A 17,854-nucleotide genomic window follows, 5' to 3' on the forward strand; every position below is an offset into this window, starting at 1 on the left:
GGATATGTCACCTTCGGAGACAACAACAAGGGTAAAATCATTAGCAAAGGAACTATAGGTAATAAATCCAACCTCTTTATTGAAGATATGTTGTTGGTTGATGGCTTAAACCATAACCTCTTGAGCATTAGTCAATTGTGTGATAAAGGATATACTGTTAAATTTGAATATAATACTTGCATTATTGAAAAATTATACAAAAACACATCTATGATTGCACTAAAACAAAATAACATATACACTATTGACATTAATGATCTTTACAATGAAATGTATTTTTTGGTTTTGAATGACGGTGCTTGGCTTTGGCATAGGAGATTAGGTTATGCTAGCATAAAACTAATCTCTCAAATCTCGTCTAAAGAACTTGTGAGAGGAATTCCTCATATTAAGTTTGTTAAAGACAATGTGTGTGATCCATGTCAACTAGGAAAACAAATAAAAGGAAGTTACAAATCAAAAATTCAAATAAGCACCTCTAGACCACTACAATTGATCCATATGGACTTGTTTGGACCAATTGCTACATCTAGCCTAGGAGGTAGCAAATATGATTTTGTTATTGTTGACGATTATAGTAGATATACATGGACTTACTTCTTAGAACACAAAAATGATTACTTTAGGCATTTCTCTAAATTTTGTAACCTTGATCAAAATAAAAAAAGGTTTCATTATTTCATCAATTCGAAGTGATCACGGTGGTGAATTTTAAAATCGTAATTTTCAAGAACTTTGTGAATCTAATTGATACAACCACAATTTCTCTACTCCAAGAAATCCTCAATAAAATAGAGTAGTAGAAAAAAAAGAATAGAAACCTACAAGAAATGGCTAGAACCATGTTAAACGAACATAGCCTACCCAAATATTTTTGGGCCGAAGCCATAAATACGACATGCTATGTTATGAATAAGGTTCTAGTAAGACCATTACTTTCCAAAACTCCTTATGAGTTGTGGAACAGAAAAAAACCCAACGTTTCATACTTTAAAATTTTTGGGTGTAAATATTTTATTTTGAATGAAAAATATTCCTTAAGAAAGTTTGATGCAAAATTCGATGAGGGAGTTTTTCTTGGTTATTCTTCTATTTCAAAGGCTTTTTGAATCTTCAATAAAAGAACTTTAGTTATAGAAGAATTTATTCGTATTGTTTTTAATGAAATTTCCGAAGTTAAGAAAAATGATTTTGATGATGATCTTAAATTTAATTATTTGAATTTAAATGAATCCCTTTTTCTATCTAGCAACTTGGATGCATCTTCTTCCGAACCTTCTTTACCGAAGGAATGGAAGTATGTAGATGCTCATCCTAAGGAGCTAATTATAGGAGACATATCGAAAGGGATTCAAACTCGTTTTTTTTCTTAAAAATTTTTGTGCCAACGGTGCATTTCTCTCCCAAATTGAACCTAAATGCATTGACGAAGCCATAAAAGACGAATAATGGGTCATCACAATGCAAGAAGAATTGAATTAATTTGAGAGAAATGAAGTGTGGAAGCTTGTTCCAAGGCCAAATGACCATTTAGTTATTGGTACTAAATAGGTCCTTAGAAACAAGCAAGATGAATTTGGTATCATAATTAGAAACAAAGCTAGATTAGTGGCCAAGGGTTTTAACCAAGAAGAATGTATCGATTATGAAGAAACCTTCACTCCTGTGGCACGATTAGAAGCCATAAGGATACTCATTGCCTATCTATGCTAGTAGTAATGATTTTAAGTTATTTCAAATGGATGTTAAAAGTGCTTTTCTTAATGGCTTTATCTCCGAAGAAGTTTATGTTGAACAACCTCCCGGATTTGAGAATGATAATTTTCCTAATCATGTGTTTAAATTGACTAAAGCTCTCTCTATGGATTGAAATAAGCCCCAAGGGCTTAGTTTGAGAGACTTAGCTCATTTCTAATTCATAAAATTTCTCTAAAGGCAAGGTCGATACTATATTATTTATTAAAAATTTTAAAAATAATTTTCTTATTATTCAAATTTATATTGATGACATTATTTTTTGTTCTACAAATAAATTCTTATGTGAATTATTTGCCAAAAGCAGGAGTCTAGAATTTGAAATAAGCCTAATGGGGGAACTAACCATTTTTTTAGGCTTACAAATTAAACAACTTAGCAATAGTATTTTTCTTAATTAAACAAAATATGCTTTAGACTTTCTAAAAAGATTTAACATGGATAGTTCAAAGGCTATCAACACTCTTATGAGTATCTCCACTAAGTTAGACATTGACGAAAGTGGAGAAAGCTTTGATCAAAAAGCTTATAGGGGTATGATAGGTAGTTTACTTTACCTCACCACAACTAGACCGGACATCATGTTTAACGTAGGACTCTGTGCTAGATTTCAATCTAACCCTAAATAATCTCATTTAAAAGTTGTTAAAGGGATATTTAGATACCTAAAAGGAACTCCTAAACTAGGATTATGGTATCCTAAATCTAAGAATTTTTAATTGCTTGGTTATGCTGATGCGGATTTTGCTGGATGTAGTTTAGATAGAAGAAGAATATCTGGAACGTGTCAATTTCTAGGACACGCACTTGCTTCTTAGTCTTCCAAGAAACAAAAATTGGTTGCATTATCTACAACCGAAGCTGAGTACATAGCTGCAAGTGCATGCTGTGCTCAAGTTATATAAATGAAAAACACTTTAAAGGATTATGGAATTGACTTGAAAAACATACCTATAAAGTGTGATAACACTAGTGCAATATGCTTAGCAAAAAATCCTATTCAAAAATCTAGAACTAAACACATTGATATTAGGCATCACTTCATATGAGATCTTGTTAATAATTATGATGTAATATTAGAGTTTATTGATACGAAACATCAATTAGCCGATATCTTTACAAAACCCTTAAATGAAGAACAATTTGATTTCAGTAGAAGGGAATTAGGGATGTTAAACTGTCCGAATGCATGAATTTGTTAAATTTTCGTTTTCGGACTTTCTTGATCACTCACTTGAATCATAATCTTATAGTGTGTGCAATGAGCCATATGCATTTTTTCCATATGAGTTTTTACGATGTTTGCGTACAAATAATGAATCATGAACTTACGATATACATTTTACAATACGAGTTTAATATAATATTTGAGTATGGTATATATTTTATATGATGAATCATGAACGTACAATCTTCAATACGAATTTTCTTTTCTTATGATGCGAATTTTATATGATAAGGTTGTGTAGTTCATAACAATAAATAACTTGCATGATAAGGTTGTGTGGTTACATGCGAATTGATATCACCCCCCTCCCCCACACAACTATGTGAGCAGTGCTCACTACCTGTAGGCAGTGGCACCGCCCAGTTGGCAGTAGCACCGCTAGTTGTCACGGGTGGTAGGTGGTAGCATCGCCCAGCTAGTGCTAGCACCGTCAGTTGTCACGGGTGGTAGGCAGTAGCACTGCCCAACTAGCGGTGCCATCGGCCACAAGCTGCCCCTTATAAACCCCAAGTTAGGGCCGGTGGTAAATCCGACCCCAACACATTCTACACTACTCTAAACAGCACCAAATCTCTTGCTCTCCCTCTAACTACTCCAAAATACCCATCTCCCACTGAATCAAGGATCAATCTCCGACATCCTTTTGAAGATCACTAGAAGAAAAACAAAAAACCTACTAAGGTAATCTCTACACCAAATTGATTCTCCTTTGTATTACTTATTCTTGCTCCTTATTTGCCTTTATTATTGTAGCCTCAATGGGTTCTTGAAGATCCTCTAGGGACAAAGGGAAGAGGAGATTAGATGAAAATTATGACTCCCTACTTTTCGATTCTAATCAACATGCCCTAAAATTTTCTCCCATTAAGTCTAAACATGTTCATAAGGGTAAATATGTTGATTTAGTTGAATTAAGTGATTTAGAATATATTCAATAGTTTGCTAATCTAGACATTCTCCCAATCCTTCAAATAAGTGAACCTATCTACCCTAGACTTGTTAGGCTATTTTATAACAATCTACATGTAGATTAAAATGAAAGGGTATCTACCTATCTATTAGGACATCATATACCCATTATGAACAGAACAATTTGTAACATCATAGGAATTCAGGTAAAAGAAAGAGGGTTTTATTTTAGAGGACAATGGGATGAAGAAACAGTTGGGACTACTTACGTGCCTTAGGAACAATTTTTGGTAATCCTAACTTAGTGATTCTTCAAAAAAACTGTGAACATTTACTACCTTTAAGCATCAAAATACTTCATCACATCTTGATAAGTATCATTCTCTCAAAACAATATCATCATGATGAAGTAAGTCAAATGGAATTAGGTACCATGTATTGGATTATGAAGGGATATAACAATTGTTTTGGTTATCTAATCTAATAAAACATGATTGAACTATCAAAAAGGGACATGATGCTTCCCTATGGTGGCTTAATCACAAGACTACTCTATGCCTATGATATTGCTATTCCACCCGATGAAGAAATTATAAAACTAGATAGATTTAGTATTATAAATAAAAACTTACTTTGACAGTTGAGATGTACATTTAGAAATGGTATATGGACTAGACTGCCTAGAAGGACTGATCCTCTCCAACCTGAACTAGTCCCTTTGAGAAATCACCTCCAGTAGAGCAAGCACCTCCCTCATCTATCGACGACATAGGGACTTGGATGGATCATTTTGAACAACGATAAGATCGACTTGAACAATGCCAAGATCAAATCTTAACTGAGTTGCAGCAAATTCATCAACAGTTTAATACTTTGTTTAGACATTTGAACTTTCCACCACTTGAATAAGCTATGTATGTATTTGAGGAGAAGTGGATACAATTCCTCTTTGTTATGTTATAATCATATGTTGTTTACCTTAATGTTGTAAACTTAAAATGCGATTGCAATGCTGTGCTTTGATGCCTAAAATGCTACTTACTTTGATAGTAAAATTCTACGCTAACTACCTTAATGGTTAAATTCTGAGCTTACTTTAATGAATATATCACTCAAGAATTAAACTTGATATATCTTTTGAATGGATAAATTCCTTGATACATTTAATTGTTGGTATCTATGACTTGATGTATTATGATCATTTGCGGAGTTAGGAATGTTAATTTGTTCGAATGCATGAATTTGATGTATATCTTTTCCGGACTATCTTTCACTTAATGTATTCAAGAATGGAGTTTTCATGAGTCTATGCCATATCAAGTTTCTTTCATATCTTTGCTCCATAATTTAATGATTTTTGATACATAGAATTAATTGACAAATGCATCTCTCATGGGTTTATCTCTGGTGAATTTTTATTGAGAAATCGATTTGATGTGATCATTCATGAAATTTCTTTTATTGGAATTTCTTTTATCCTTCATACGATGATTCTTTCACATGAATTCTTTTTTAATGAAGGAATATTTTTTATGATTTTTTAGTATAAGATGAACACTTGCAAGAGTGAGGATTTGATTTCACATGAATATCTTGATCCTTATGAAAATTGAAGCATGATTTAATGAAACTCTTTTATCGTTTTTGACTTGATTCAAATCAATTCACAAAGTTGGTTCTCAATGGATTTTCCTCCTTACTTTCCTTCTTCATGCAAAGTTTTGATGAAAAATAAAAAGTGAGAAGTTGATGGAAGCCATCTCTTTAAATGTTTATAACTTTTAATTTGAGAACTTTTGAATGATATCATTTCATGAATGCTTGAAATATGATTGGTATCGTCAAATACAAATTGAAATGTGGAATGAATTTTTATCACACTTGCATTGTTGAACCGTTCTCATTTTTGTTGATGACACAGGGGGAGAAATAATATCAAAATGTGATAAATTGATGACAAATATATGTAATGTATTTCATCATATATACTTGAAATGTTTGCTTGATGAATTTTCTTCATTATAATAAAATATCTAGAGCTTAACTTGCTATTTTACAATTGATATCTTGCCATAGAATGATGAATTGCTATCTTTGTCATCTTTCATATTTGAAATATCATACTTGAAAATGGATGTCAAGCTTTGACATCATTTTCAGAATATTAGATCATGATAGTAACCATGATGTGCATGTTGATAAGTTTAAATGAATCTAACTTATCAGTTTGATACTTAATTCAAAGGCTTTGAATTCAAGAGTTTCTTTTCTCAAGTATGACATATAAATAGGGGGAGTTAAGGTTAACTCCGTCATCAATTGATTATCATCATCAAAAAGGGAGAGATTATTGAATCTCGGATTTTGATTATGAAGTCAATTATAATTTGTTTGATCTAATCTATATGTTGAGAAAAGTGTGTAGGATTAACTACGATAGCAGTACGACATAAAGCAGGTGTTGTGTCGGAGTCAAATTTATTTCATATCGTAGTTAATCCTACACACTTTTCTCAATATATAGATTAGATCAAACAACTTACAATTGACTTCATCATCAAAATTCAAGATTCAACAATCTCTCCCTTTTTGATGATGACAATCAATTGATGGGAGTTAACCTTAACTCCCCCTATCTATATGTCATACTTAAGAAAAGACATTCTTGAATTCAAGGCCTTTGAATTCAAGAAACATATGGATAAGTTAAGTTCATTTAAACTTATCAATACACACATCATGATTCCTATCATGATCTAACATTCTCAAAATAACGTCAAGGCATGACATCCATTTTCAAGTTTTGATATTTAAAATATGAAGGATGACAAACATAGCAATTCATCATTCTATGGCAAGATATCAATTATAAAATTACAAGTTAAGCTCTAGATATTTTATCATAAAGAAGGAAATTTATCAAGCAAACATTTCAAGTATATATGATGAAATACATTGCATACATTTATCATCAATTTATCACATTTTGGTATTATTTCTCCCCCTTTGCATCAACAAAAAGGAGAACAATTCAACAATTCAAGTGTGGTAGAAATTAATGCCATATTTCAACTTGTAAAAATTCTTACTAATTATATTTCAAGCATTCATGACATGGTATTAGTCAAAAGTTCTCAACATTAATAGTTATAAACATTAAAGAGATAGCTTCCTTCAACTTCTCCCCTTTTATTTTTCATTAAAACTTCACATGAAGAAGGAAAGTAAGGAAGAAATCCATTGAGAACCAACTTTGTGAAATGATTTGAATCAAATCAAAAATGATAAAAGAGTTTCATTTAATCATGCTTCAACAAAAAGAGTTTCAATTCAACCCAATTCAGCCCTGTTAAGGGTCTAATTGGCCTATAATTAAGTTAGTGGGATTGCCTCATAATCCTAACTTAATTTACGCTCTAACTACAATAATTAAGACATAATTTACAGTGCTTCTTGTTCTGGTGCGTCAATTGCTCTTCTAGCGAACATATGACGAACTCTTGGCAATGTTCTGATGGACTTCCGGTAAGCTCCTGGACTTTACAACGATCTTCTTGGTGAGTTCTGACGAGCTTCTATGGCAAGCTCCTGGACTTCTCGATTGGTTCCCGTAGAACTTCCGACGAACGTCCGGACTTCCATCGAACTCTCGAACTCCCAATGAGATCTCGATCTTGACTCCGGTACAACACTTGCTTTATGTCTTACTGCCATCGTAGTTAATCCTGCACACTTTTCTCAATATATAGATTAGATCAAACAACTTAAATCCGAGATTCAATAGTTCTGGTGCGTCAATTGCTCTTCCGGCGAGCTTCCGGAGTACTTCTGACAAACATCCAATGAACTCTCGGCAATGCTTTGGCGGAGTCCCGACAAGCTCTTGGACTTTACGACAATCTTCTTGGCAAGTTTCGACAAGCTTCTTTGGCAAGCTCCTAGACTTCTCGATTGGTTCCGGCAGAACTTCCAACGAACGTCCGGACTTCCGATGAACTCTCGAACTCCCAACGTGATCTCGATCTTGACTCCGGCACAACACCTGCTTTATGTCTTATTGCTATCATAGTTAATCTTGCATACTTTTCTCAACATATAGATTAGATCAAACAAATTATAATTGACTTCATCATTAAAATCCGAGATTCAAAAGATGTAGGTCACATTGATCGAACCACTCTAAATTCTGGTTTGCTTTTCATTTGTGTAATTTTTATTACTGCAAATCTCCTTAATCTTCTCTTGCACTTTTACAATAGCTTTCAAGTTTAACTTCTCTCCGAAACGAATTGAATCGAAATCATTTTCGTCGGAATTAGTTTTAATCAAAACGAATATTTTTCTGAAATCGAGAAAGTTTTTCGCTACACTAATTTACCCCCCCCCCCCCCTTTTAATGCCACTATTGATCCTAACAAACATAACCTTGAGAGACTCGACCAATCGCACTAAGCTCGTAAAGGTAGGCAACTCATGCCAACCATAACTCTTTATAATTCTCGTCCTATTCGGCCTCTGAACTACCATGGCCTCGAGGGACTCAACCAACTACTATGAAGTTCGGTTGATAGAACCTTGAATTCAAGATGAATTCAAGTCGTTGCAAATTTCAACATGAATATTTACAATACATCATCATACATAACATGATCATACTTCTCCCCCTTTGTGATCAACAAAAATGAGAAGTTACAACTATCAAGTATTTGAGATATAAGTTCAAATTATTGCATGAAAAACATAATATCAAGTTTTATCATCATGCAATTTGTAAGCTAGAAAATTTAGCGAGTGTTACATCTTGCAAGCTATCAAGTTTTAGATAAACAAGGCAGTAAGATAGCAAGTTTACAACATACAAGCTAACAAAAATTTCGAAAGCGAATGCAAGATAGCTTTCTTGTTGAAGTGTGTAAGCTAGCGATTCTTGCTTCCTATTGCAATGTGCAAGTTGCAAGTTTTGCTTCTTGAGATTGGCAAGATAGTGATGTTCAAGATAGCAAGCTCTTTCTTCTCTTTTGAGAAGTGTCATTTTTGCTTTCTTTGCAAAGTGCAAGCTAGCAAAATTTTACATTATTTTACAACAATCAAGCTAGCAATTTGGCAAGTGTTACTTCTCTTTGAAGTATGAAAGCTAGCAAGTTTTTGAAAAATAATGCAAGATAATAAGGTAGCAAGATACAATGTTTTACATGAAGCAAACTACATGAAGTACATTTGCATCTTCTCTTTAGATGTGCAAGCATGCAAGCAAGTTTTTGCATCTTCTTGACTTATGCAAGCAAGTAAATTTGCTTTCTAGCAAGTTTTGCTCCCCCTTTGTCATTGTCAAAAAAAAAAAGGGAAGAATACAATTTTATATATCTTTATCCCTTTACATCAATTTCTAAATCATGACAAAGGTAAGTATCGATCTTATTTGTGCATCCTTATATTTTCAAATTAAAACATGCACAATTTCTAAATCATGACAAAGGTAAGTATCGAACAGGGGCGGTACCACCGCTAGCAGTATTGCTATCAGCGGTACCACTGCTGGCAGCATTGCTGTCGGCGGTATCATCACCCAAGAATCTCGGGTTGCTATTCCCCAGTCAGAACCTTGGTTGGGCCTTGAATCCGGCCCAAACCAATCCAGCTTCGGTCCTAGTTTGCCCCTAACAGAGTTGATGGGATTAGGTCCCAATCCCAACTCTAATTATATGCTAACTATGATTCCTAAGACATTCTAAGCAAGATAAGTCTGATTTCTTCCGGCGAGCTTCCAGCGATCTTTCCGGTGAACTTCTGACGATCTCTCGGCAATGTTCCAGCAGACTTCTGGCAAGCTCTTGGACTTCACGATGATCTTCTTGATGAGTTCCGACAAACTTCTTTGGCAAGCTCTTGGACTTCTCGGTTGGTTCCGGCAAAACTTCCGATGAACGTCCGGACTTCCGACGAACTCTCGAACTCCCAACAAAATTGCGTTCTTGACTTCGGGACTTCATTTTGTTTTATGCCTTGCTATCGTAGTTAATCCTACACATACAAAAATACACTTCGATCTAGACAAATATTACTAAACATGAATCATGTTGTCCGGCATGTCATTGGTCCATCGACCCTTCGTCCGATTCTTTAGTGCATCGTTCTCTCTTGTGGCCTATTGCCCAATCGACCAGTTGACCTCCGCAACTCTGATATCCTTGGCACAATTTCCGCTCTTCCTGGCCCGATGCTCAAATCCATGGCCCAGGCCCTTCTTGATATACCTTTAATAGACAATATAAAGAGAAGAGATATTTATCATGTTAACCGATGCTCCCTTTGTATGCAACAGGAAGAAACTATTAACCACCTCTATTTTGCTTGTGACTATACCAAATGGATATGGAAGGAGATTCTTCAACGATTTGAACTCAATAGGCTACTATAGCCAAATTTGCATCAAGAATTAGGTGATCTCATGCAATGTTTCTCAAGAAAATGGCCTCTTACATAATTAGCAAAGGTTACTTTCAGATGTGTTATTTGGTGGATCTAGAAGAAGAGATATAGTAGAATCTTTGAGTGTCAATGCACAAACATTGCTCAACTCTTGATAGAGATTATTAGAGACTCAAGATCATGTATGGAGCATGATCTCAAAATGAAGCACTTTACACGAAGAGAGAAAGATACTTTTATCAAATTCAATTTTGCTATTAGCTAAAGATCTTAGGAATGATGTTGAAGAATTATGTGTATCCCGTAATTATCTGCTTTAATAATGTGCTATACTCACAGGTAGTCTTGGCATGTTTGGACATTACATTTTATTTGTTGGCTACAATTAGGAGTCCTAGTCTACAGCATGTGTAGTCATGATTACCGTATATGTACTCTATGAGTTATCAAACTTATTCTATGGCTTGTATTTGTAGAAACTTTACACTTAATAAATTTACTTTTAATTATAAAAAAAAGATCTTGTGAATTATGTTGAAGAATTGTATGTATCCCGTAGTTATCTGCTTTAATAATGTGCTATACCCACAAGTAATCTTGGTATATCTGGACATTATATTTTATTTGTTGGCTATAATTAGGAGTTATAGTCTATAGCATGTGTAGTCATGACTACCGCATGTGTACTCTATGAGTTATCAGACTTAGTTTATGGCTTGTATAGACAAAGCTATTTATAGAAACTTTACACTTAATCAATTTACTTTTACTTTTTTTTTGTAAATTAAAGTAAATTAATTAAGTGTGAAGTTTGTACAAATAGCTTTGTCTATACAAGCCATAGATTAAAGCCTGATATCTCATAGAGTAGTCTAGGATAGTGAGGTGGAATGGTCTCACTCCATAAACTTAACTCCTAGAGTAGTCAAACAAAGAGATAGTCATGACTACACATACTGTCGACTATAACTCCTAACTGTAGCCAACAAATAAAGTGTAGTCATGACTACACATGCTGTAGACTATGACTCCTAACTGTAGCCAACAAATAAAATGTAATGTTCAGATATGCCAAGACTATCTGTGGGTACAACACATTATTAAAGCAAATAACTTCGGGATACATACAATTCTTCAGTGTCATTCCAAAGATCTTTAACTAATAGGAAAATTGAATCTGATAAAAATATCTTTCTCTCTATGTGTAAAGTGCTCCATTTTGAGATCGTACTCTATACATGATCTTGAATCTCTAATAATATCTGTCAAAAGCTAAGCATTGCTTGTGTGTCGATACTCAAAGAGTCTACTACATCTCTCCTTCCACATCCACCAAATAGCGCATCTGAAAGTAACTTTTGCTAATTGTGTAAGAGGCCATTTTTCTTAGAAACATTATATGAGTTCGCCAAATTCTTGATGCAAGTTTGGCTACGGTAGCCTATTGAGTTCAAATCGCCGAAGAATCTCCTTCCATATCCATTTAATATAGTCACAAGCAAAATAGAGGCGGTCAACAGTTTCTTCTTGTTGCATACAAAGGGAGCATCGATTAACATGATAAATACCTCTTCTCTTCATATTATCTATTGTAGGTAGTTTATCAAGAAGGACCTACCATGTGCATAAGGAATGTCTTTGTGATCCCGGTCGATCCCATGTCCAACTGCTTGGGATCCACTTGTTGTTCCTCTACTTGATTTGATTCTATGCTGATGTGGTACTAAATTTACCATTATCATGAGGTCAAATAAACATATCTGAAGAGTTGATCTTGATTGGAATAGCCGTGATAGTCGGCCAAAGTGATAACATTTCAAGAGAAATAGGATTAGGGAGGCACTAGGTACTATTAACAATGAACTCGAAACCCTTCCAATCTTTGGGAGCCCCAAGGTCTTTTCGTATTCTATCACCATATAATTGAAATATACTCTTTCTATTCACCCAAGGATCGTACCACATATTAGTACTAGTTCCGAAAGAGATTACATTAGAAATGTGTTTGATTAGCCAATTCCTTACCTTCAAAATTCCTTTCCAAGCTGCAGAGTGATATGTTCTTGCTGAAACTTCCCAAATTGATTCCTTGGTAAGATACCTAGCTGAAACCCATTGTGTCCATAAGGAACAATTGTTTTGCAAAAGATCCCACAATTACTATACCAAACATGCTTTATTCTAATCTTTAGTATTTCTCAGGTTCAGCCCCCCTTCATCTTTCGGTTTATAGATACTGTCCCAATTTACCATATGTATTATCTTACCATTTGTGTCATTCCAAAAGAAGTTCATAAATAACCGTTCAATATCCTAGAGAAGTCCAACAGGCAAAAGAAGTGCACTAGACCAATAAATAGAGTAAGAATATAACACCGAACGGATGAGTTCAAATCGTCCTGTTTTTTAAAGAAGCCTATTTTTCCAGTGTGACAAAACAATAGTTTTGGCATGGAGTGTGACAGTTTGCATATACTCTCTCAATTTACCATATGTATTGTTTTACCATTTGTGTCATTTTAGAATAAGTTCATAAATAATCGTTCAAGAGAAGTCCAACAGGCAGAAGAAATACACTAGACCAATAAATAAAGTAAGAATATAACACCGAACGGATGCGTTTAAATCGTCGTGCTTTTAAAAGAAGCTTATTTTTCCAGTGTGACAAAGCAATAGTTTTGGCATGAGTGTGGTAGAACATGAGAATCATGTCATTACTGAGCTAACGTTTACGACAAAACTAAAGTTCGGGATTTCAGTGACCGTCGTGCTGCCTCCCTCAACATCTGCAACACTTGCCGCACCTTCTCCAGCGCTGCGATCATCACCTATGACAGCGTGACCACTACCTCCACATAACTCTTCTCCGCTTGTGCCACCACGAACTTCGACGCGAAGACCAAGTCCATGATGTATCACCGCTCCTCAATCCCCTTTGACGTCATCATGTTGATGTACTCGTAGCTACCGACCACAAATTCTAAGTGCGCTCCCGCCTCACCTTGCACAACCTGGCATCGTAACCCATCTCCCGCAACTGCATCTCATGGCCACATGGCGGAACCGAGAGCGGTCGCTCGGCCTCAACACTATGAGGGCCTCCACAACCTCAGAGGTAGAAGGGATCGCCCTTCCTCCAACCACGAATCAAGTCACCAACCGTAGCCATAGCCTGCTACATCTGATGGCCACAATCAAGCTCGTTCGCAATGGCATCGACATCTGCATCCAAGGAAAACACAGATTCATCACAGTCAAAGAAAGCATGAATGAGGCGTGTGGTGCTCAAGCACAAGCCCTAAAGCTGGGCTTTAATTTAATGCAGGGTTTTCACAGGTCCGAGAAGATGATGCTACACCACACGTACGATTATGTTTGGCCCCCGCAGGTTCATGGTTGCGACACCACAACACACGTATGGGTATGTTGGGCCTGTGTGGGTAATGCTCCCTAGGCACCGACAGATGCATCGTTGCAACAATATTCCACACGTCAGATTGTGTTTAGCGCATGCCAGTGATGTGCAGTTTTATTGCCTTTTAAGTGCATCAGCTTAAGTGAATTTAGTTAATGCTTTCGATGTCAAGCAAAAGGAGATAGGCGATGTTTCCATCCCTTCGGATGTTGCCTCCACCAAAAAGTCACGACTATTACTATCTAATACACTTTAATTAGTAAAGAATATAATCGTTCATTGATATTTTTATTTTTAATTTAATCAGATAAAGATAAATTTGCTTTGCTACAAAATAACAAAAATAAATATTATTATTTCATAATATATTTTTAAAAATATATTTCGAATGATATAATTATCATGAGCTAAATATGACCTAAATATAAATGTATATATTTTATAAACATAAAAATATAGATATTACAATAAAAATATCTTATATGTATATATATATATATATATATATATATATATATATATATATATATATATATAATGCCATGAGATAAAAAATATATATAAATATATTACAACATACAATATATATATATATAATAAAATATGATATAAAAAATTCATGTAAATATTATAACATAAAATGTAAAAATACTAATATGCTATGTCAATCAATATGAGAAAACATATATATTATGACATGAAATATGAAAACATATATATTATAATAACATATGTTTTATGAGTACATATATTTTATAAGATACAGAAATTCTTAAATTTACTATTCTTTCTACATATATGTATCAAAATTTGAAATTATTTTGATATAAAATTTTAACTCTTTATTTTACATATACTATATTATAAAAATATATTTATTAAAAATAATAAAATAAAAAATATTATTAAAAATCGTATATCAATGTTTTCAAAATTTTATATACATGATATGATTCATGCTCACCTAATAAGACTATAAAAACTTATATTTACCAAATAATTACTCACTAAACAATTATTACTATATAATTACTCACTTATAATTACTAAATAACTATTGTAAAGATATAAATCTTAATACTCCATCAAATGATTGAATAAAAAATTGAGTACATGCAAAACCATATCAACACAAATAGAGACGATACCTTATGAGCATTTTATATGTATAAATTTTAAATATATTATATTTATAATTTTTAATTAGATATTATAATTATATGGACATCAAAAACATTCTATACAAGAAAAATCATTTCATTTTATTTAGTAAGTTAACATATCTTAATTTTAAAATTATCTACTTTTCATTGTCCTATTATAAATAAAAATAAGTGATGCCCTTAGGGTATGACTAAAACTAAAAGTGAGGGTGTTACAAATTTTTTTAAGTATATCAAACACTTATATGTAGATTAAGTTCTTTTTTCTGATATTATATGCAACTCAAAGTCATAAATTATGTCTTGATTCGTTAAAAATGTTTTTTGATTAGAAGAAATATTTTTTATTTATAAACCAAAACACGATGTAACAATTTGAACTAATGCAAGTGTAAATGAAAATTCTTCATTGAGGCTAGTGAGGGACTTTAAAATATTAAAAAAACCAAATTGAAAGGGCTTTTCTGGGAAATATTCCCCATAATTGGAGGCTCTTCAGCATTTGATTTCAAATAATTAGTCAACTTAGAAACTATTTTCAGGTTGATTTCAAGACGAACGAAATGGAGGTTTTACAATACATATACGTACAGAAGATTTGGTTCTCCTAACGTTTCGTCCGGATAATTTTATGCTACCGAGATGTGAAGTATCGTCCACAAAATAACGCATGAGCCACAGGAAAAGCAGCCCAATAATTTTTCGGCCGTCAGTGGTACCTACATTGGCCTGTAACAACACAACCAATTTCGGCCTCGGCCTGACCCACTATCTTAACGGAATATTCTAATTTTGCGAGGCATGTGCATCCAAGACTTACCATAAAAATTTAAATTAAGGATGATTTATTCAAAATAAATCTCCACTTATTTATTTTTACCATCACACGACTCTATTGAGAAATTATCACGAGGCATTTTGTATGAAATTATCCATCGGCGGAGAGGAGAAGACGGGAGAGAAATGCGGGGATGATCTGAAATTGTTCTGAACTCGCTATGGTCATCAGATCTTATCAAGTCTCAACAGATCTTATTAGTCTCAACTTATGCTTCATACCCAACAGGGCGCCCTTGAGATGATATCAAGTGTTTGATGTGGTTGTAAACCAATGTGATATTGATGTGTCGTCTCCACTGATCTCCAAGTTTATCGGAATTAAAGTTGAAGAGAAGGTCGATATAAGCCCATTGGCATTCGAAGCAGGCCATTCCCTTATAGAGTTTTTCTGCTTGGCCAAGATGGACTACGTATGCAGATATTACATGTTTTTGATAAATAATACGATAGAAAAACATTTCATAATTAAGAAAAATGGCGAAATGCGTGAGGATGAGAGATGTTGATGTATCATCATTACTGATCTGCAGCACGATTAGAACTCATGTGCAGAACCGAAACGATGAAGGTTGATATCAGTCCATTAGCATTCAAAGCAAGACATTGCCTCACAAGGCTCTTCCGCTTTGCCAAGATGGACTAGGTACCAAATCGTCATTAACACAGACCACGTGTTAATGGCGATGCCATTAGCTTTGAGAATAAAAAGGATAATTCATGCAAATACTAGTAAAATTTATCTAGTGGGAAAACGGAAGCCAGACCTGATCTTGCACCCAAATCAGAAGCCGCTTGAAGTGTCACGAGTTTGCATCTTCCGTCCTATAGAGAAGAAACAAAGCTAGAAAATGCTGAGAAAAGAAAAAAAGGAAGAGAAAAAGTAGGACTAACACAGACCACAGGAGGAAGGGGTCAGGATCCGAAAGCGTCGGCGATCAACCACGGCCCGTTGGGGGCGGTGGAGGCCAAAAGCTGGATAAGACTTGTGGAGACAGGGAAATTTATATGGCGGGATTAGGTTACCGGAAGAGTGAGAGGGCTCAAAACGTACCAACGCCGTCCGATCCACTCGACGCTCCTGATTAAGTGATCATCAAATCGGAGGGTCCAACCTGTGGAGTTTTACTCATCCGACATGGTGGGTATGGTATCGGAGTTCATCCTGGTAGACTTTGTTAAAAGCCTCCGAACCAATGTGACAACAGAACGTATAAATCAGCCTAGTGAAAAAGGAAGTTTATGAGTTAATTATTAGCATTTATTTTTCGAATATATTAATACAATCCAGGATATCAGTACACTGAAAGGAAACCAAGCCAAACTCCAGATTAGTAGTCCTGCGGAAGCCTCAAGTTTAATATGGAACGATGATGGAATCTATAAACTCCTGAAGTGGCGCAAGTTCCTTCTTGTCAATCAAGCCAAACTCCTGCATCACAATTACATGAAGATATTAGACGTAGGTCATGATATGCATGTACAGTATATTTAGATAAAACTCAATCTCTACACATCATTTCTTTAAAGTTCCAAAGAAAAGGTTGACACAAAAATGTCTAATTTGCTATAATCAATTCACGTGAATCTTGTGAATGTTATGGTATTCTCTACGACTCATAATTTTATTTTACTATTTTTAATTCAGTCTACTCAAATATGATAATTCATAAGCATATTTCTTAGATAAAGTTATAATTATTTTAATATATTTTTCTTCGTGACTAAGAAATGTATTAAATGAGTTAGTTACTAGCTGTAAAATATTTTTCTTAGATAAGCATATGCATGGTTGTTTCATATACTAATACTTATTTTGATGTTTCAGGGTTAAAAAAAATTTATAAACTAAGGATATTGGTAGAAGATTTTTTAGAATTTTCTCTTAAATTCTATATCTCTTGGATGCATCCTTGAGTGATGAGCTTTTAGTTTTAGTTATATATCCTTGTTTATTATACTTGGGGTGATGAACTTTCTATATCGCTCTGTGATTTTAAACTTGATAGTGAGCTTTATTTTTATTTTATTAAAGTATTATCATGAGTTCGTTTCTTTTCCATCTAAAAAACTTATTCTAACAAATATAATTATACTTTCGATCAAGAGCACTAAGAG

At 34.1% G+C, this 17,854-nt stretch overlaps 1 long non-coding RNA gene across 1 annotated transcript; it reads right to left on the minus strand.

Annotated features, from left to right (window-relative positions):
* Positions 1–12,937: 12,937 nt before the first annotated feature.
* On the minus strand, positions 12,938–16,778 carry LOC135610073 (uncharacterized). The gene is made up of 3 exons (XR_010486022.1): positions 16,637–16,778; positions 16,504–16,561; positions 12,938–13,543 (listed from the first exon to the last, which is right to left on the minus strand). It is a non-coding gene; the product is annotated as an uncharacterized LOC135610073 (long non-coding RNA).
* Positions 16,779–17,854: the final 1,076 nt, after the last annotated feature.

The sequence above is a fragment of the Musa acuminata genome, chromosome BXJ2-4, assembly GCF_036884655.1.
Source record: "Musa acuminata AAA Group cultivar baxijiao chromosome BXJ2-4, Cavendish_Baxijiao_AAA, whole genome shotgun sequence".
NCBI classification, from domain to species: domain Eukaryota; kingdom Viridiplantae; phylum Streptophyta; class Magnoliopsida; order Zingiberales; family Musaceae; genus Musa; species Musa acuminata.